This window comes from Marmota marmota, unplaced genomic scaffold (assembly GCF_001458135.2).
Source record: "Marmota marmota marmota unplaced genomic scaffold, marMar, whole genome shotgun sequence".
NCBI classification, from domain to species: domain Eukaryota; kingdom Metazoa; phylum Chordata; class Mammalia; order Rodentia; family Sciuridae; genus Marmota; species Marmota marmota.
The window spans coordinates 28219309-28242152 of NW_026000068.1; the positions used below are offsets into that span (position 1 = coordinate 28219309).

The 22844-nt window shown below is 38.5% G+C and overlaps 1 protein-coding gene and 1 long non-coding RNA gene across 40 annotated transcripts in view; one reads left to right on the top strand and one right to left on the bottom strand.

Annotated features, from left to right (window-relative positions):
- LOC125620003 overlaps window positions 1–5961 on the bottom strand; it is a 31518-nt gene extending 25557 nt beyond the window's left edge. Inside the window, exons 1-2 of the long non-coding RNA XR_007351588.1 lie at window positions 4978–5961; window positions 3539–3619 (exon numbers count right to left, since the gene is read on the bottom strand). This is a non-coding gene — a long non-coding RNA (uncharacterized LOC125620003). The remainder of the gene's footprint in view (window positions 1–3538; window positions 3620–4977) is intronic.
- The window catches only part of Adgrl2 (adhesion G protein-coupled receptor L2), a 624560-nt gene that overhangs the window by 115005 nt on the left and 486711 nt on the right, over window positions 1–22844 (top strand). For all 39 annotated transcript variants that reach the window (XM_048814135.1, XM_048814136.1, XM_048814133.1 and 36 more), the window contains one exon: window positions 22607–22672. The gene's annotated coding sequence lies outside the window, so the exon portion shown is untranslated. The remainder of the gene's footprint in view (window positions 1–22606; window positions 22673–22844) is intronic.

Genomic DNA, 22844 nt, shown 5'->3' on the forward strand with positions numbered 1-22844 from the left:
AGGCATTATAGTATTTTAAGAAGTATACAGATGTATCTCATTGTACAAACAAATATATTCTTCAGTGCTTTATTAATTAGCACCTCTATTCAGCAATAACATCAAGGAAGATCTTAGCTGAATAAAATCATACCATCATTCAGGGAAGCAACCAACATATTCTTTTAAGAAATGATAAGCACATGGAAGATCATCTTGTATGATTTTGACAAATTATCAGCTGTGCCACCATTTTCCCATCAGTAAACTGACAATAATGCTATCTCAGGTGTGAGAATCCAATCAAACAATACAAATAAAGTACTTGCTAAAATGTGTGGCATACACTAAGCTTTTAGAATAAGTAAAATGTTTGGGTTTTTTTTTGTCGCAAAACACATGCCATGTATTTCAAATCTATACAATATCATTTATCTTGTTTCCTACATCCTGTACCCTGTCCCTACTCCCTTATGCATTTACTAAAATCTCCTTTTTATAGCTTCTCATTTCATGTGTTTTATCTGCTGGAAATCTTTCAGAGACCAACCAGTGAGACCAACTTGCAAATATATTAACAGAAAACATATATGGCATGTGGTTTACCTCTCCTGGGACATGAATAGACAAACAGAAAATGTCAGAGTGCCGTGTTTTAGAAGAAATACAAATCTTAGTGAACTGAGGACATGGTCTTGCTAACATGGGAAAGGAAAGACAACAATTTTGACAAGATTAAATTAAACCCTGTGGGACCTGGTCATCCCCACATTGCCTGCTTTTAAGGGCCTATACTTGTTGGGTGTGGTACACACCTATAATCCCAGCAATTTGGAATGCTGAAGAAGTAGGATTATATGGTAGTGGTCAATCTGGGCATTTTAGCAAATCTGTCTCAAAATTTAAAAAATAACAAGGGCTGAGAATGTAACTAGTAAAAAGTGTCCATGGATTCAATCCCCAGTACCTCCCCCACACACACATACACACACAAATATAGGCCTGTATAATTATATTCAGGTCAAACTAAAGGTCGTCAAATATCATTTAAATATCATTTAGTGGAGCTTGAGGGAGAACTGTGCTGGCAGGCAGGCATACCTAGGACACTTTGCAGAACACAGAAGCAGAACATATATCTATTATTCAAGACTGTTTTATCATTGTATTAAAATATATACATCCAGACAGTCCAGAATATTTGCAAGACAGAACTGAGGCTCTGGAACCTGAAATCAGTTGTGTAACTGAGAGGAAGGAGCACAAGGCAGTCATGGAGAATCTGTAACTCAAGATTCTGAATACTAAATATATAGCACAATCATAAAGCGTCGTTCTATGCATTGTTCAGCATCTTTGTCAATGAATTTCCTGTTAGTTTCTTATTCCCATAATAATGCTGCACACATCTATGTACTGTATAAATAATGAAGATAGAGGCTTAAGTGTTTCATGTTAAAATGCTACCTGAAATGTAAAATGAAACCACTTAATTAATTCTCAAACCACTTAGGTTAATTTCATTACAGACTATGTCATTCAACAAGTCATGTCATTACTGAAGCCAGGGTTAAACTGCTCTTTTTTTAAAAAATAGAAAGCCAATCTTTAAAGACTTTTACAAAAATGAAAGAACCATCCAATCTCATCACACCCTTTTCTGGAAGAAAAACTGACCTATCTCTCAATGTATGGGGCTTTCTCCATGGGTAGTGTTCTTATCTATAACAGTTTAAAAGTTCCAGAGGAAAATATGTTTTAGCATTCCATGGCACACTTCATTTCTTAAGAGTACTTCAATTTCTCTTATTTCTGGAAGAAGATTAATTTTGTCAAAGAACATTCCAGATCTGTGGTACTTAAAAGGAGTCACTTGCACACCAGCATTGGCAGAAAGTCCTAAGCTCAGGTGTCAGAGCATCCCAAAGAGGATGACACATCACCCTGTGATTACCATCTGTTGGGTGTCCTCTGGACAGCTGTTATCTCTTGACCATCACAAGTATTGATAATCACAAGAAGAACTAAGGAAGTGTACATGGAGGAAAATTCCCTGCTCTGCTGTGAAACAACACTGCTTTTAATTGCACCATAATGATTTTTCTAACAGACACAATGGTATGTAGTGTAGTCTTAGAGCTGATTTAAAGCACACAATGAACCACAGTGCAACTGAAAGGCCAATTGAGACTTCTTAGTGCCAAGAAGGTTTTTGTCCTACGTGAATACTTAAAAGCATTTTCGGGAGCTACTCTGTCCACAATCTACTTTTAACAAAAATAACTACCTCTTATCATTGTGCCTGGGCAATTTTTAAATTAAATGTACTTTTTTTTTTTAATTTCAAATATCAGAGGAATTAAGCCTTGGCTTTATTTTCAATTTTCATGATACATAATCCTAAAACGAGATAACTTCATCATTGTGTGGGTGATGGTCCTAAATGTTACCCTCCTGTTTTTTTTTTTTTAGACCACTTAACATTTTAATTCTTACCCTTCAGTGTAAATGTCTATCCAACTAACTTGTGTCTACCTCTTACAAAACATTCTCTGACTCAGCAGTTGCAATTATACGGAGATGGTGGAACTGACTAGACAGACATTGAAACTAGCTGATCAGACATTAAAATCCTTAGCTTCTTTGTGTGTGTGTGTGTGTGCGTGCGTGTGCGCGTGTGTTCTGGGGATTGAACCCAGGCCCTTGTACATGTGAGGCAAGCACTCTACCGACTGAGCTATATCCCCAATCCAAAAATCCTTAGCTTCTTAATGTGAGCAATTAGTATCAATAGTAGTAGTAACTACAGTTATTTGAGGGCCCACTATGAGTCACTCCTCCTCTCAGGACTTTCTAAGCTTTGACTTAAAAGAAATTCCAATCAAAACGTCACTTTGTGTCAAGGTCTGATTCTGTTTCTGGGAATTCAGTTGTCAGAATATGATGGATTAATCAACAGAGGGTTTCTAAATCCTCCATCACCATTTCATTCTGAGGCATAAAAGGAGAGAGAGAAGGAAATTTCACAAGATCAACTTTTTATACTTTCCATTTATTTTATCATCGTTATTAGAATGAACAACATATGTTGACCTCATCTTGTATATGTATATAACAGAAACACACACACGTGTGCACACACACATACAGGCAGATTTTACTCTAAACTCATTTTCTTCATCTCCTTCCTATTCTCACTTATTTATAAACCATCTTGTTACCACCTTTAGTATTCTTCAGAAGTATAGCAGCAAGGGCAGACATTGCTAAACTCACACAGGGTATACCTGGGTTCATTCTCTATTTTTCAGAAGACAAAATGAGTTGCCAAAATGAGTTACGTAGTCTCCGTAGGGGAGATTGTCCTTGTAAGTCACAAGTTCCATGGCTAAACCACCTTATAACAAAAGACAAAACAATAAGAGAAATGCATAGAATGTTTTTCTCCCACTCATGTAAATTTGGAAAGCAAGGGACGTGAGAAATTTTATCTTCTAGTCTCCACTGGGCACTACAGGAAGAGATCTAGGAGAACAGACCTTGGTGAAAGATGTCTTACCTTTTGGCCACATTTTTATCAGTTGTCCCAGGATCATCTCCAGAGCAGGGTATTTCAGCCACCCCTTATTTGACACAAAAACTGTAGAAGAGAAAAAATAACATATTGTCCTCATCCATCAAAGTCTATGACTGATTATCTTCTAGCAAAACACAGATTAACAGCTGATCAGAGGGGCGCATACCTGTAATCTCAGCTACTTGGCAGGTTAAGACAGGAAGAATACAAAAAATAAATAAATAAATAAAATAAAGGCCAGCCTGGGCAAATTAGCAATAATCTGTCTCAACAACAAAAACAAAAAGAAAAATGCTAGGGATGAAGCTCAGTAGAACTCTGGTTTCAATCCCCAATCCCAAAAGGAAGAAAGAAAGAAGACAAATTAAGAAAAGAAAAACATAAAATTTACTTAACCAAAGTTTCCAGTAGTCTGGAGTTTTTAGAAATCAAGACCCAAAACCAGAGGAAAAACTAAGTATTTTTATAGACAGCTTTGACAAAGAACAGCTGTGTTGAAATACAATCAGATAAAAATGTGGTATAACCTAATGATAATAAACAGAAAAACTTAGTAAAGCCTGTTTGTTTAGATTCTTGGCCTCCAGGTATAAGGCAGAATGCCTGTCTCATGAGGGTCTCATGATCTACTTTTATTTTATTTTATTTTTGCTGCGCTAGAGATTGAACCCAGGCCCTCACACATGCCATGCAAGTACTGTGCCACTCAGTCACATAAACCGTCCCTTATGATCTACTTTTATGGGAGGTAGGTCAGAAAATTTCCCTAAGACCATGTTTCAGGGGAGAAAGGAAGGAAAAGGACAAAGAGAACCTTCCTGCACCTTTGGTTTTCTCAATTTTCTTCAGCTTAAAAAACCTCCTATGCTAAAGGGCTACATTGAACATGGGCATCATATTCTGAGTTCTGACACAGAAGTAGTACCCTTTCAAGAAAAAAAATTTGAATAATCTCTCCAGGACCGTATATGGTACAAAAATTTGAAATGTACACTTTCAAACCCTACTGACTTTATTTGTGAACTATCCACAATGCATTTGAAAGCCAGTTTTTTTCTGTAATGACCTATTGTTCCTGGCAGCAGGCTTGTCTGTGAACCAGTCTTCCCAGTTCCACCACTTCACAGTGAATGATCAAGACAGAAATGGTTCATTGTGCTGTCACCGGAGGCTACTGTTACCTTTTTTTAAATATATATATCCAATAGAAATCTGTAGACTAGGAGTAGGGGAACATTCTGTTATTAAAAAAAAAAAAAAGAAAAGAAAGAAAGAAAGTTGCAAATACAATCCAAGAGGTTTAAAAAGCCACAAGATTAGAAAGCAAGGTTCAGGCGGGAAAAAAGCAGCAGCAACAAGGTGTTGGGGGCTCAGAAAACCATACCTCCAAGTATGTCACTTTGACATACTGAGTGCCTTACCTGAAGGACATTGGAAAGTCCTTAAGAGGTCCCTCAGGCCTTTTCCTGCCCTCCTATGTCCTGCCCCTCTTTCTACCCCCTCCCACCTCAGCATTTCATAGAAACCAGAATTCCTTTCCCAAGGCAAATCAAAATAACTAGAAATATAGCCCTAACCTTTCCCTGCCTTCACTGGCCATAAAGAAATTCTCTGACCTACTTTATCTGATAGTACCCAGGAGGTACTGCTCCGTACATGGAAGGAATGCTACACAGAGTTAGAACCATCCCAACAGGAAAACAAACAAACACCTGGCTGGGTTTTCCCTCTCCAGTTTATCATTAGGTCACTTCGTTTCATCCAATCACATTTTCCTACTACTAGGTCTCACCTATTTATATACATCTAGTTACTACTATTGCTCAGAAATGTAGCATACATTTCTTTTTCTTTTCTTTTCTTTCTTTTTTTGGTACCAGAGGTTGAACCCCAGGGTGCTTTACCACTGAGCCACATTTTATTTGGGGTCAAGGTCTCACTGAGTTGCTTAGGGCTTCACTAATTTGCTGAGGCTGGCTTTGAACTCACGATCCTCCTGCTCAGCCTTCCAAACCACTGAGCTAACAGGTGTAGACCACCATGCCAGGCCTGTAGCACACATTTCTATACCACTGTCCATTCTTCATCAAACCTAAGAACAAAAATTGTTTGCCCTGAGCCAAGCATAGTGGTGTACACCTGTTAATCAAACTTTCTAGGAGACTGAAGCAGGAAGATGGCATGTTTGAAGCCAGCCTATAACTTAGCAAAACCCTGTTTCAAAAATAAAAAGGGCTGATGACATAGCTCAGTTCAATTCTCAATTCAGAAAAAAATTTCCCCTGGTCCTTGGATCTTCATCTTTGAAGGCCCAGTGGTACCTGTATTACATACAAGTTTGATTGTAAACATTTCTGCTTTTCTTTTGTTTATCTGTCTTTTGTTACAGGAGTGTCCCCAGTTATGGCCGTTTTGATGGGGAGGAAAGGCATCACACCTTTTACCCCTGCAAAACCCTGTTTTCAGTAACTTGGGGAGGGAGAAGGAGGGTGTTTGTTTCTCAACAGCCTATTTATTTTTAGGAATATTTCTGATTTCTAAACCAGTAGACAGGCATAATTTCAGCCCACTCTCAGTTTGTCCCAGGTCCTAGGAAACATGACTCCCTTTCCTGCGGTGAAGAGTGCACCCACCAATTGTCCACTTATTTGCTTGCCCCTGATCTATACCACCAGGGCCTCCTCAGTCACTTTCTTAAAACAATGTTTTTTATACAGCAAACAGGGCAGGCTCTGCACACGATTTTTCTTGTCCAGGATAAAAATGAGAAAAACAACAATCATGACATTATACACCTCTAGAAATGGAGCAGATATATGTTGCATGCCTCATATGCCAGGACCCATGTTTTGGATAGTGGAGGAAAAGAAGTAAACAAAGGCACCTCATGGCTTTGTATTGTAATGGGAAAAAAAAAATAATGAACAAATGGATCATACAGAGCCCAGTAGTAACAAGTCTTGGAAAATAATAATAATAATAAAGGTAAGGGAAAGAAAAGAGATAGATGTGGGGAGGGGAGGGGTTGTGGGCAGGAGGCCTGGGGAGAGGGGCTTCAGCAGTGTGGTTGGAGAAGCCTATCTCTGCGGTTAGATGTGAGTGGAGAGCTCTGTCAAGGTCCCAGGGAATAGATTTCCAGTCAGAGGATCAGCGGGCGCAACAGCAGTGAGTTGGGAAGGGGCTTGGCGTGTTTCAGGAACTGGCTGATTCTGAAGGCCTTTGTGGCACGGTGGGGTACAAGTTGCCAAGCCCTCATTCTTGAAAAGCCCGTCCTGCATTCTGAGATTATGGCTTTCCTCTGCCCCCCTCTAGCCCCCACCATGTTAACACGTCCTTTCTTTTAAAAAATGATGTAAGATTTCAGTGTCAGTTGTTGTTGGTGGTTTTTTTGTTGATTTTCTTTTCTTGAATAGCCTGACTTGGCAATATAAAATGTTGGCAACCTTACATTGTTCTCTCTCTCTTTTCTTTTTCCTTTTTTTTTTTTCCAAACTGATTCATGAAATACAAAACTCTCTTAAATGCTGGCTTCAGGCATGTGCAGAAACTGCCAAATCTCCCCCTGTGTCCGCAGAACACTCCATCTTCACCCACTCCTAAGTATTTGTTTTGTTTTGTTGGGCTAATTTTGGGACTTACTTTTTTTATTTTCCAGGTTTATTGTGAATTAACGAGAAATGCTGTGCTCCAAAATGTCACATTTTATGTTTGGCTTATTTTATTTTGTTTTAACATGAAAAGGCACTAGTAAAATTTATCCCCGGTTCCTTAGTAAAACAGCGTGTCAGCAAGGGCAGGTACAGGAAATGGGGCCCTCCCAAGATCTTTTATAGTCTGACATCAAAATTAAATTGGGACCATTGAGAACATCTGGAGTGCTCCCTCTTCTCTTCCCCCAAGTTTTTGACAGGATACCCCTATTTATTTTGTGTTTGTGTTTGGGGGGTAAGGGGGAACCTAAGAGCTGCTTTTTTTTTTTAAGGGAAAAAGAGAAAACCAGATATTTTCAAGGGAATTGACTACTAGTGGCCAGGATAACAAAGAAACCCCACTAAGCCTAACCACAACCTGACAGAATGAAAAGTGAGTCCGGAGCGGCCACTCACCACAAATCCCCATGAAACCTGCCAGGAAACCAGCTGAAAGCAGGAGAGAGGCTGCTTCGGAAGGGCCACAAACAGTGGCCCCCAGAGAATCCTCGGGTCCCATTCAAATTCAAAGTGCAGCAGCGGGGGAGGGTGGAAACTGGAGACCCGGAGAATTAGCAGCCCTGTGATCACTTTCAGGGTTATGATGGAAGGGATTTAAAATGCAAAACCGCATTCAATTGTAAACACTGGAGACAAACTGGGAGCAGAGAGGAAATAGGATTTCATTTGGTGATTTTAAGTTTTAGGTTTGAAATGGGGACGGAAAGAACAATGCTATTTATTTTCCAGAACTGAGACTGCCTGTTCCCTTTTGTAAGAAAAGTGAATGTGGACTGATATATTACTTCTTTGGGCTTCAATGCTAATAAGGCATACTTCCCACCGAATCTGACAGAAAGGATGAATACCTTGCCCTGCTAATGGTTAATTTGTAGTGGCATGTGTATTTCTTGAGTGTTCATGAAGTTTTCTAATTCATCAGCACACAATTGGGCTTGCCCCCACTCCCTTTAAGCAGAATGAAATGCCGAGAGGGCAAGAGCTTTGGGATGTTGTATTATTCCTCTGCCAGTGTATTTACTACCCAAAAGTTATTGCTAATTTTTCTCTACCTCAGGAACAAAATTGTGCTTCATCCAATAATTTAGGACTGACCACACTTTAAAATGTTTATTGCTGTTGAAGCTGTCACAGATTGCATCAAGCCATAGAGATGCTAATCTATCTCATGTATTTGAAACTCCTCTGGGAAACATAGATTTGGACTTACTGCAGAGAGAACATGACTGTTAGGATTATGGAGACCATACATAGTGAGGAAAAGCAGCATCACTTTTCTGACTGCAAAGTAAACAATAGGGCGATTGTCAGCTTACACACGGGGGCCAGGAGCCCTACTGCTGGGGAGCTGTGTGTAAAAACCACCCTCAGCAAGCGGGCGTGATGTTTTCTTCTTCAAGTTGGATGTTGTCAAGGATTCAGATGAGCCACCCTGGCGAGTATGCAGGAAACAAAACAGGATATTCTTGTTTAAGGACCGCTTTCTGTAATTATGTTGATTTTTTTTATGCAACACTTGAACTTTTAAAAACTCAAGGAGGCATAAGAAGTACTCCAGAGGAGAATAAATAATTGGGATTTTTTGTCTTAAGTGAAATGTTACTGTGCGTGCTTAACAAAATTAACTTGTTTGCGTTTGTGATTGGGTCTGTGAATTAAGTACACTTAGACCAGGCCTCTTTTGTCTCCCTTCCTCCTCAACCAACACCCCAGGCCCATTTTTAAACAGGAGGTCAAGTTGTCTTTGGAACATCATATTTCCTGATTGGAAAAGGCACTGGATTGTATAATAGTCTGACAGGAAAGTTTCAAGAGTACCAGGAGCTTCCCTGGGAAGGCTGGGGGATGTGGCTGGGGGATGTGCTGCATCTGTAAACTAATTTCCTTTGAGCCATCACGACCTGTCCTATTGTTGTGTACACGAAGTCTTCCAAGAGCCCAACTCGGCTGTAAATACCCTGAGGAAAAACATCTTTGGAAATATGTGCCCTGGGCTTGCTGGGTACTTTTATCTGTCCTTCCCTTTGAGGAAGGAACATCTGGCTCAACAACTTGCTGGCTAATGTCACCATGCCACAGATGTCTGGCCACTCCTTTCCCACCCGAATATATCAATCCTGTGTGTTTGAGGAGGGATGTAACATGTTTGTATGCCAAGGAATTTGATTTTGTGACAATTACTTGCCCTTGATTTAAGAAAATTACTTGCCCTCCTTATCTTTTGTTGAATCAAAATACCATGCAATCTCCTAGTTCACTTGGCTAATTTTTATAATTTTACAACACAATGAAAGGATTCTAGATTAATGCAGGTCATTCTCCTCTTTATCCTCCCTATTTCTGGAAGATTCTAATCCACAAAAGGTCATAGACAACATAAAACTTCCAGGATGAGGAAACCACAAAGACCTGTTTGCTGGGAAAGCACCTTGGGTTCTAGGGCTTCTTCTAAAGGGAGTGGGCCTGAGTTCTAACCATTGTGATTCAATGGAGAAAATGGAATGCTGACCTCACCCTGCGACCTATGGGGGAGTTTAAAAGGGTACTTGGGGACAGCCTGCCAGGGTTTGAGTACAAATTCTACAAATAGGCATGCATTTTATTTAACCCCTCTTTTCCTATGTTTCCTCATCTGTCAAAGGAAGATTATACTCGTTCCAATTGTACATCCCTGCATAATCAAATACCCTGAAATTAACAGCTGAAAAAAATGTATTCTTTTCTCTCAATTTTCTGTGGATTGACTGGGCTCTGTCTGGGTGGTTCTTAAGGTACACCCTCTCAAGGTGAAGAAATAAAAGATAGGGTAGGAAAGAGACAAAAGGGAGAAGGCAACTATAACTTTAGTCTAAAAGCTTTGTGCTTGAGTTTCTCAGACCTGTCACTCCTGAGCCAGTTGTCTCCCCCAGGCCTGTCATTTACAAATTTCTGGGAAATCTACAAATCTTCATTCACAATCTTAAAACGACTGGAAATTTACTCACTTATGAAAATCTGCCTGTATCCTGTTAATTAATTCACTAATACATTAATTTTTAGAATAGATTGAGCAAAGGAAGATATGAAACTTATAACAAAGGGTATTTTCCCAAAGTTATCTATTGATCAAATCATGGAGGAGATGTCAACTTAAGGATCCTGAGAACTGCCAGACCACCATGTACCATCTTGTGATCACCAGGTGATGTCATTCCCACAATTTTCCATGCCCACCCCTCACAAACTTTTCTTTTCCCTCCTTTCCTTCCTTCCTTTCTCCCTCCCTCCCTTTCTTTTTCTTTCTTTTGTGGTACTGAGGATCAAACCCAGGGCTTCATGCATACGAGGCAAACACTACCACTGAGCCACATCCCCAGCCCTCCAACTTTTCTTTAAAAGAAAAGCCCAAGAGCAGAAAAGCACTTCTCTGGAGATAACCCATATTTTCCCTTGAATGTGCTCTTGGCTTTCCTCATAAATCTGTGTCTCTATCTGGAAGGTCATGCCTTTCTGTGACTATTGTCAAAGACCCCCGGTCCTGAGTTCAGGTTACTCTCTCAGGGATCTCCTTGAACTGTCTCCAGTGATAGTTCTCACTCAGGGCTCATAATTCTGGTGTTGGCAGCAGGAACCGGAGTCATAAAATAGCTTGAGGGTGTTGACCACTCAATGGGATTCATTCACACACTGATTGTTGGCAGGAGCTGGGTTGGGTCTCAGATACACTGGCCTCTCCTTGTTTATTGGTCTTTCTTACAGTGCAGAATCCTTATTCTGACTTCTTACCTGGCAGCTCTGGTCTCCAAGAGAATAAGGCTAAAGGTTAAATGCAAACCTAGTGTATTTATTCCCTTCTGTCCCATTCTATCTATTAATAGAGTTAATAGGCCCGCCCAGGTACAGAGGCAGAGGAGGTAAACTCTATATCTTGATTAGAAGAATAATCAATAATTTGCTGCCATCCTCAATCCACCACAAATATAATGTCAGCAACATAGAATTTTGGGAGAATTAAATGAATTAATCTACATCACATATTTAAACCAGTATCTCACACATGGAATATATATTCAACAAAAGTTAGCTATTATTTTCTGGGTTCCTATATTATGTTCTTCATTGCAACTTATTATCATCCTACCTTCTTGTTGTTTATGTATGTCTGTCTGTATGTAAGTGTTTATTGTTCCTCCTATCCAAAAAGACACCTTACAACCAGAGAAACTAGATTTGTTTCCAGGACCTAGGAGAGTGTCTGGTACATAATGAGGACATCATAAAAATGTGATGAATAAATGAATGAATGAGTGAAAAAGTGAATGAAACCCTGGTGAATGCAGAATTGGAGGAAAAAAATATTTTGGGTGATTGGTTATGGAATATGAAGTAAGGGAGGGTTATGAGAGAGAGGTTAACATTATGATTTGCTTAAGCATATTAAAAATTGGGGTGAATGGAATGGGATTGTGGCTTAGTGATAGAGCATTTGCCTAGCATGCTCTAGGTCCTGTGTTTTCAAAATTGGCACAATTAGAAAATTGTATGTTTTCACCCACAGCCCTTAGAATTGGAAAGGTCAGGTTTTAGGCCTCTGCTATGCTGTTTGCTTGTTGTGTGACATGAAATGATTTTTTTAAAATAATTTTTTAGCTGTAGGTGCACACAATATCTTTATTTATTTATTTTTGTGATCAAACCCAGTGCCTCACACATGCTAGGCAAGTGCTCTACCACTGAGCTACAACCCCAGATCATGAAAATATTTTTTTTACCTTTTTTGAGTTGCAAAATCTGTGAAATCAGGTAACAAGGCATATTTCATAGGATTCCTAGAAGAATTACATACAACTGACAGAGTTTCAACAAAAGTATTGAATATAATTTATAAAAATGTACAAATTCCCAAAAGCATTAATGATGAGAAAACTTCATAACATGATTTTTTTTTCTGAGATACTGAGTGCTTGTTTAGCACTTGACTCCCAAACGACATCTTCAGCCCTTTTTGTTTTAATTTAAAGGCAGAATGTTGCTAAGTTGTCCAGGTTTGCTAACTTGTGGATCCTCCTGCCTCAGCCTCCCTAGTACTGGTTTGATAAGCACACACCTCCATGCCTAGTGACATGAGTTTTATTTTATTAATATGCTATATTAGATTACATGAATTTTTGGGTTTTATTTTTAAAATAAAAATAAAAATGCTTTTGTTTCCAAACATTGAAATATCAAAATAATATTGCTTGCTTTTTTACTAACTCAACATTCAATGTGTGAGTATATCGACCCACACACTGACCTTTCTACTCCACTAGTTTTTGACACAGGAATTAAAACCAAATATTGAATGAGTTTTAGCAACCATGTTAAAAATAAATGTTTACATTCATCAAGAGAAATTGTGACATCAAGGGAAGTAAACATCATGTTGGAAGAACAACTTCCTGGAATTCAAGGGAAATTCCCCAGCCTGAGTCTCCTTGGTGAGGATATCCAAATGTAAATTACTTAACCAACCAGATGGTGATTGTTGAAAGTTCAATAAATTCAAAGCACTCAGAACTTTGGAGATTTTTTTTTCCGAAGTTCTGGTGATTGAACCCAGGGCCTCATACATATTAAGCAAGGGCTCTACCACTGAGCTATGCCCCCCAAGCCCACTTTGGGAAATTTTTAAAGGAAAAACATTACTTTATTTTTAGATCTCTTAGTATTTTAAAATGAACTTATTGACCAAGATGAAATGGTAAATATAACAATTTATTTACTCAAAACAACAAGGAAATATATTTGTATGTGTAATGTGTAATATATATTCATGTGTAAATGTGTAAACATATATTCAATTCAAAATGGTCACTTTTTTAGGTTGACACATATTTGTATAGATTCATCATGGGTATCTTGGACAGAAATTTAGTTGGTTTCCTTGCTTTGGTAAAGACATAAAATATTTCTTATATTAAAGACTAGGGGTGTATCTCAGTGCAAGAGCACAAGCTTAGCCTGTATGGGGCCCTGGGCTCAATCCCCAGCAGCACCAAAACCTCTGAAAGATAACAAAACCCAAAATTCTTTACATTGGAAAGACTGCTTTGGAACTTGGGAAGATGAAAGCAGTGGAAAAGGATTATGCCATAGAGAATCACATCTTCAAAAGGAAAGTGCTCGCCCCGATGTCATATACTGCTGCTGTAGATAGCACAACCTACATTCAGCACTGTGTAAGCACAGCAGCAAAACGCGGACACAGCAGGCACAGTTCAGTCTTCCAGCCTGAAGGAGAATGTGGCTGCAGAAGTCACAGTAAATAGTAAGTAATAACACTTTAGTTGATTTGTTTTTGAGGACAACTTATAGATACAGGACTAACCATTTTGATAAAAGATGGGGCAACACTGACATTATAAATATTTAACTGACAAGTAAAAAGTGACTAGCGAATATTAGTTTCCCTTCCTGCTTTCTTTTGAACACTGTCAAGACACTTTTTTGTTCATTACCACACTGTCCAGGTCCTGTAACTGAGAGGGCTGTCACAGGTGCTGAGATCATCTTTGTCCAGGGTACAACCTGGCAGTGCATTAACAAATGGCAGGTGGTAGCCCAGTCCAGGACCAGTAGGGGAAAGCAGAAGCCCAGAAGAAATAAGTACAAAATGCATTCAGCTGAGTGTTTCTACCCATCCAGATCCAGTTTCTTCATGATCCATGTATCAGGAAGATCTACCAAACCTGAGACTGCTCAGTTAACCCCACTTTGTGAAAAGGGGAAACATTATTCCCTGTTAGGATTTGATTAGAATAAGTTGTGTAAGGCTTCAGTTCTTCAGCAGATATTGACATTCATTGCTGTAACTACTATTCCTATATAAGAGAGTTAACAAAAGTGATTTTTTTTTCTTCTTCCATACCTTACCCCTTCCAGGGAATGTCTATAATTCTACTCTTTAAAAAGTTAAATCCAGGTCATATAAATTCTCATCAAGATGTGTTCATAAACTTTTACCTGCTTTTTTCAAATTAGTAGCAACCGGTAACTAATGCCTCTAGTTTGGATTATAATTTGTTCAAATTATCCAACCAATACAAAAGCCTTTTAAGGGAAGTTCAACATTTAGCCTGATATTTAAGCTCTTGAACAAAACTACTGTTGTTGCCTCACTTAAAAAAAAATTCACCACAAGGGTGTAGAACAGTTGAGAGAGATGTCTATAGTACCCTGGAATCACAAATGTACAAATAAGAGAACTAATATTTCCTTACTGTTTTTAGAAAGAAAGAAAGAGAAAAGCTCTTTTCTACACTAGGCAAATAGCAACTGATTTAGTGTCATAAATTTACATACCCTAAGTAGTGGCAGTATTTAGGCAGATTAGATTAGCAGGCCTTGTGTTATCATCCAAAGGAAAGGAGGGGGAAAAAAAGGGCAGGGGGGTGGGGACTACATCTGAAGTCATCTGGTTAATTGGAGGAGGTGGGGAGATAAAGTTGCTTCCATTAAGTTCTTTTGGAACAGTTGCAAGATCCACAAAATCTGTTTTTAGCTCAGTCATTCATCCTGGTGGATGTGTGATGTGTTTTCAATTTAATGATAATTGCCCTTTCCATTTCTTTGATAATTGCCCTCTCTATTATCATTTATGGAGATTCAAATTATAAATCAAGACAAGACAGCCAGAAAAATATTATGATTGTCCCTTCTGAGGCCACAGCAAACTCAAGTAACACTGCCAAAGTCTGAGAGCTTAAGCTATTTTCATTTGCATGTTTCTGAACATTTTATTTTAGGGTCCAATGGTTTTCCTAAAGAGGAGGCTGCATGACAATAATAGAACTGAATGATAATGTGGACAGAGGATATAAATTTAGCTCTGATTCAAGTTATAAGCTTGTATTAGAAACTGGAATCTTGCTCTCTGAACTGTTTGAAAGCAGGGTGAGGAGTCAGCCACATATGTTTACTCCCAGTCACCTGTGTCCCCATTGCAGACCCTGCGTAGGTCTGATGCCCAGGGCTCCCCTCTTTCTCTCTCCTCTGTGGGGAAAATAATGCATTCTTCTGGCACCAGCTTACACCTGCTTAGGAGATCCCATTATTATATTTTCAGGGTTTTGGCAAGCCATTTGTTCTCCTAGAGAGCCGCTATTAAAAATTAAATTGCATAAATTTAGAATGAAATGTTATATTGAAAACACAAGTAATACATGCAGAAAACGCATCACTTCCTAATTACTTTGATAGATGGTATCTTTTCTTTTACTTTCTTTTTGTAGTACTGAAGATTAAACCCAGGGGTGCTCTACCACAGTATTACATCCACATCCTTATTTTGAGACAGCAGCTTGCTAAATTGTTGAGGCTGGCCTCAAATTTACGATCTTTCTACCTCTGCCTCCTGACTTGCTGGAATTATAGGGGTGTGCCAAGAGCCCTGACTCCTGAGGGTATTTTTGTCTATTATATCTCTGTGTTAGAAATACCAGTGGTAAAGCACTTGCCTAGCACGCATGAGGGACTGGATTCAACCCCATTACCACATAAAAAATAAACACAAAAAAAATTTGAAAAAGAAAAATAAACAGCATGTAAGATGTGATATGGATTATCTCTTTCCAACTTTGCCAGGATTTCATGTAAACATCAAATGTGGAGAATATTAGTAAATAATAATAATGTTTATATTATTTCTATTACAAAGTGCTATGAATCAGTGCTTTCTGCCCAGACAGTGGTTGGTAAACATTTTGCAACCCAGATCTGAACAATAAGAGTTTTGTGACAGAAAGGACTTCAGAGTAAGTAGGGAAGAACTAGTTTCCCTATTGGCTCAGCAAGTAGCAGTATGAAGTTGGAGCTGTTCTCTTAAATTCTCTGAGCTGTAATTTGTCACTCTCTTGCTAATATCCTTCAATAATTTCCTATTATTCTGAGAATAAAGGCAAGACTCCTTAGGGTCCTTTTTTTTTTTAACCACATATTTCTTTGCCCCAGATTTCTTTATCTCCTGTGTGTGTGTGTGTGTGTGTGTGTGTGTGATGTGTGTGTGATGTGTGTGTGTACCTGCACGCACTATGGGTCTAACCCAGGGTCTCAAGTATGCTAGGCAGGTGTTCCACCACTGAAATTAACTTGCAGTCCACCCGACTCTCTCTAGTTTCCACCCCCTGCCCCCACCCCAGGTGCTGAGAATTGAACCCAGGAACACCTTACCACTGAGCTACATCCCCATTTTGTAACTTTTTTATTTTGAGATAGAGTCTTACTAAGTTGCATGGGGGTTTGTTAAATTACTGAGGCTGGCCTGAACTTGCATCCTCCTCCATTAGCCTCCCAAAAGCTGGGATTAGAGGAGTGTGTTACCAGCACCTGGTTCCTGGATTTAAATTCCTCAACTCCCCCAAATTCCTTTGTCTAAAAGGCCTGCAAATAGGAAGTGCTTCTTATTGTCCTCTTTGTCCTACTAACTTCTACCCATTACTGGGGTCTCAGTTTCAATGCCACTTTCTCAAGATAGATTTCTTTGATAGCAATACTTTATGCCCCCCACAAAAAAGTTCCGACCTCCGGGACTGGGGATGTGGCTCAAGCGGTAGCGCACTCGCCTGGCTTGCGTGCGGCCTGGGTTCCATCCTGAGCACCACATACAAATAAAAATGTTGTGTCTGCCAAAAAAAAAAAAAAATTAAAATTCTCTCTTAAAAAAAATTTTAAAAAAAGTTCAGACCTCTATTATAAATTCATATTAACCTTTGGCATTTGTAAAAAAGTATTAAAAAATTATTTTGGATATAGTTATTTGATTAATATTAAAACCCCTCTTCTGATTCTCATGCCTGTTATCACTGTCAATTTAGCTCTATGTTCTGTGGACGTCCTCTTTTCTAACCTAACCAGATAAATTTAACCAATAGGATTTTTGTTTTATTAAGATCAAACACTCTTTACAAAACTATTCGTTCTGGGGCAGGGGATGTAGCTCGGTGGTAAGCATTTGCCTAACATGCTTGAGGCCCTGGGTTAAATCCCTAGCATGGCAATTATTATTATTATTATTATTATTATTATTATTTATTATTATTATTATTATTATTATTATTATTATTATTATTATTATTATTATTTCTATCTGTGTGGTTGCTAAGGACAGGGACTCTGGTTGAATTTCCTAGGTTTGAATCTAGACTCTACCTCTTCTGAGCTGTGTGGCCTTAGCAACTTCTCTCTATATTTATGTCCCTCTGTTTCCCAATTTATGAAGTAGAATTAATAACTGATTTCCTTAGGGTCAGTGTGAAAATCAAGTACATGAAAGTCTGCAAAGGGCATAGAGCACCGCTGATCATGCAGGAGCAGTACTTCACTGTGATACTGTTACAGAGCTGGGGCCTTCCAGGAAACTGAGGCAGTGTGACAACCCCCCTTCAAACCCCAATTCTTGCCAACAAGTCAGAAAACAATATCACTCCTACTCAGGCTGGGAATGTAGCTCAATGGTAGAGCACTTGCCTAACATGGGTGAGGCTATGCAAGTGCAGGATTCAACCCCAGCCCTGTCCCTCCCCCTCCAAAAAAAAAAAAGAATTATGAAGATATTACTCCTGCTTGCCTCAGCTCAAGTTGAGGTTTTCCCTAATTATATCACTTTCCAGAATCCTCACTTCTATGGAATCTCTCACACCCCAAACTTTTGATTTTAGACCAGTCTACAGCTTGAGTATTTCTGCACTGGAAGCACACGGAAATCTCAAGCTCTGGTCGCCCCCCTCATTTATAGCCTTACAGTCCCAGCTGCTCACTGCCACTTTCCTGAGACTTTTTGACATATCAGACACAACATACCACACCCGGATTCATCATTACCCCATTACACTGGTTCTTTCTTTTGACATGTGTAGTTTTGTTAGTAGCACTCCAATTTCTTCGGTGAGAGTCCAAGTTCCTAATTTATCTATGTCTCTTCCTTCTCCCTTGCCACACGTCTCAGCAGTTGCCAATTCCTATTGATTGTCTCTGAAATACCTCTTGCATCTTTTTCTTCCTTCTAATCCCCACTGCTACCACCTTGTCTAGGTTCTCATTAATCTCTTTCTTGTCTGGATGGTAACAATAGCCTAGGATCTTCAAAGCTTTAGATTCAGCTTTAAAATACCAAGAATCCTTCTAGAGTTAGACACCCCTCACACATGTTTCTAACTGTATTTTGTGTGATGTTTTATTGGTGTATTCACTCCACATCACTGACCTTGACCAGCTAGTTCACCTCTATACCCTCAGCATCTACTAATGCAAACAGAACTACGTACTGTTAATTTTACTACCATTATTAAACATCGTTTTTGGAGTATAGTGATTATAGTATATTATTGAAAACAGTACTTTATAATTTTAATATTGCTAAAAATATTGGTGGGTTCATTATTGAATAAATCCATTCTCTGTCCTTGCTCTGATCTATAGTACACATACTCCATCCACCTAAATTGGATTTCTGGTTAATTCACTCCCTGCTCAAACATCATCAGCTCTCCCAATTGATTGCCTCCAGTTTAATACCCCCTTCCTGAAATAAGGCCCCAATTAAGATAATAGATTTACTTCTATGAAAACTATGTTCCCCTCAGAATCTTCTAGGTGGTGTTGTTTTAATTAGAGAAATGAGGATATCAGTTGTGGTTTCAAAAACTTCTTCAGGCTATGTCTTGCAGGACAATAAAGAAACAGAACTGTCCTTCCTTGTTAATTACAACCTATTCCTAAATAGAAGGTGCAGCTAGTTAGGAGGTTACCATTATGGGGATATTTGTTAAGGAAAAAAGATGCACATATTTAAATAAAAGTATTTAAAAACCTAAGAGTTAGCCAGAGTGGTGACTCACACCTATAATCCCAGCACCTCAGGAGACTGAGACAGGAGGATCACCAATTCAAAGCCAGCCTCAGCAAAATCGAAGTGCTAAGCAACTCAGTTGAGACCCTGCCTCTAAGTAAAATACAAAATAGGGCTACACTTGTGGCTCTGTGCTCGAGTGCCCCCTAGTTCAATCCCGGGTACCAAAAGAAAATTAGTTTTTCTTCAACAACCCTAATATGGGTAGTATTCAAATGAAACTAGTAATACCTATTTTAATAAACAAGGCATTCTCAAACTTAGCAAACATTAATACTTTTGTACATTTGACTACACTTAGTTAATACTGCCTTCATTAATGTCCTGCAAACTTAGTGTGTATATTCTGTATTTAAAAGACACATATAAGAATTAATTCTAACTCTGATAACACTTAATTACCTAAATATGGTATTTGGTGAACCTGAAGCTACATGCCTAATCTCTTTTTTTTCAATATTTATTTTTTTATTTGCAGGTGGACACAATGCCCTTATTTTATTTTATGTGGTTCTGAGGATCTAACCCAGTGTATCACACATGCTAGGCGAGCACTCTACCTCTGAGCCACAACCCCAGCCTTATATGCCTAACCTCTTAAAAAATATTGAAAATTTCTTGAATGCTGTTTTCAAATATAAAGACCTATTACAAAAAATAGAAGACTGGGTCCTATTCTACATTTTTTTTACTACCAACACCAACAATTATTCAATTACCTTTGTCCCAGTAAATGTGGCCCAGTTAGATAGCTGAGGTTAATGCTTTCTACAAAAATGAGCTTTTTACCACAGATGAAAATATCCTTCTTTCACAAAATTACACAATCAAATGTCCATCATTTCTTTGAAATGTTAATCTTATGTCTATTATCTAACCATGTAATGAAAAAATTGGCAAGAAAACAACTTAAGTGCTACCCTATTCCTTTAGCATTTTCAATCATGGCCTAGGATTTTGTCTCCATCTGCAAATGTGCTTAACCAAGGGCAATGTGAAGCCTGGAGGCAACTCTAAGAAAATTCCCTTTGTTATTTTTCATAGGACCTTCACAGCTATTTTGGACCATCACTATTATACATGGTACTAAGGAACAAAATTCAGTATTAGATTTGCCTTGGACTGTCATTTTGCTGTTTTGCCAAAAGCAAAGTCCTACAGATGAGCCTCAGGAGAGCGTCACAGTAAGGTCACATTGTAGAAGAGAATATGTCCATTCCTCTTCCACTATCATAAGGCCAAATGTGGCAGCCTCACTGGGCAACTGATAGCTTTTGCATTCAGAAAGTACTTTTTATCCTGTTCCAATTCGTGTAAAGCTTACAGTAGGTTGAAAAACTAAAAGTTATTCATCTCCCTATCTCCAAAAACCTACTCTTTGCTCCCTCACTATTAATTTACACATTTAACAGCATGAGAAATCCATTTTATTATCCCCAATAATACAAAGAGAGAGAGAGAGAGAGAGATCCATATTTTTACAGCATATTTCAGTCAAGGATCTGAGGATATTTACAACTACTTTTAAATTCAAGAAAAAGCTAACAACTAACCTCCAAAACATAAATGGGGTTTGGGGATAAAGCTTAGTGTCATTACACCTGCATACCACACATGAGGCCCTAGGTGGATCCCAACATCACAAAAAAATAAAATAACTGGTTGGCCCATCTTGGAATTCTCTAAATAAGTCTTTTTAATAAGCAGTCATTTCTTGATCAGGAATGTTGATTAACCATTTTTTCTGTTTTAGGCCAGAGACAGTACTTGATTTTCTGTTGCAGGTTTGAGACTCACTTGATAGAAAATCCATCCATCTACACAGCTTAATTAGGAATGAATTTTAAGTATTCAGAACCTACATATAATACTTTGACTTTTAGAGATTAAAATGAGAGCAGTGATTAGTTAACAGGCCTCACATTGGCTTTACCATTTCACTGCTTTTAGAAATTAAACTACCTGCTCCATCTCACCATTTCTAGCCTTTACCCCTTGCAAGGTTATTGTAATAGGGATACTTAAAGCAGAGAGAAAGATATTCCTTGGTAGTCAATTAGATACTAACTACTGAACTAGAAATAGTAAATAAATAACAAATATGCATAGTACCCAAATAAATGAGATAAGTATACTATTTATATTTTTAAAAAGAAGAGAATACACTTCTACTACAAAAGTGAGATGTTCTGGCATCCTTTTACCACGCAATTTGAAGCCTGTAAGTTTAAGTGTCAGAGGGTAAGAAAAAATCGGGAGGTACATTTATAGCTGCAGTTTGCAGAAGCTGAGAGAAGCAGGTAGTAACTGCTGCAGCAGAAGAGCCTATTATCAATATGTAAAAATAATTTCTTCTTTTTCTACCAATGGTGAGCAGGTACTTGCTTTTCTTTCTTTCTTTTCTTTTCTTTTTTTTTTTTTTTTTTTAATCCATGAGGGGTTTACCACTGAGTTACATCCCAAATCCTTTTTTATTTTTTGAGACAGGGTCCCGCCATGTTGCTGAGACTGGCCTTGAACTTGCAATACACCTGCCTCAGCCTCTGAGTTGCTAGGATTACAGGCATGCTCACTGCACCCAGCTGGTACTTGCTTTTCTTTAGGAAATTTATAATAATTTCTTTTTAACCTTTAATCATTGACAACTGATACCAAAGTCAGACAGGTAACCCTTTCTTTCCTTATGCTTTGGTGAAGAATAACTGACAACTGAAAGAGTCAGTGGTTTTCAAAGAGCATTAAAACAAACAAAGAGTTGTGTCATCCATGTATTTTTAAAATGCTGCCACTTTGATCTGAGGGAATAACTACCTGGGGGGAGGAATATTCTTTAAGGTATTTTATCTTTCATATTTAAAACATTTCTTGAGTTCACATTGGTATTAACTTTACAAATGCTTCCTAGTCTGGTCTGTTCATCATACCCTCCACCCCCAAAGACTTGCTTTCTGATTTGCACTCACATCTGCCTTGACTAGAGGAACAGATGCTCAGCTTCTCAGGGTCAGGGTTTGACCCTCTCTCTCCTCTCTCCAGGACAGATAGAAAGGGGTTTGTAAGCAATGGTGGCAGCTTTCCAATGGCTGGCCTGGACTTTAACACTTAAAGTAAGCAGGTGGCATCAATGGGCTGTCTAATGACTAACAAGATAAGAGTGCAATTGATCTTTTTATTAACCCATCTCCCCAGGTGGGTGGCAGCCTGCTCCTCCCTCCTGGGTTTAGTTACATTGTTCAGTTCCAGTAATCATTTTAGACCCTTTTGCTTTTTTAGTCTGAGCTGATATTTAAAGCACAGGGGTATAAACAGGGATATTGCCTCATCTAAATTCTGTCCATCTGTACCTCCAAATTGGTAAATGCCTTAATAATTTGAATCTGATGCAAAAATATTTAATGCACATGCTAATACACCTTCATTACTATTGATCTTTCCGTGCTGTGTTTGAACTAGGATTGTCTGTTTTCTTTCTAGGTCACAGTCCACTTACTCTAAACCTTACAACTCATTCTGAAGAGTATGGAGCCTACATAGAGCAAGGTAAATGATTAATTTCAAAATAAGATATAATGGATCCAAATAATGTATGAATTCAAGCATTGTGTAAATGTGCTGTGCTTTATCTGCTGGTGGTTTCTAAGTTATTATATTGGGTAATCTTTGGGTAGAGGATAGAGCTGTGATCCTAGGTAGACATGGGGGGATAAGACAC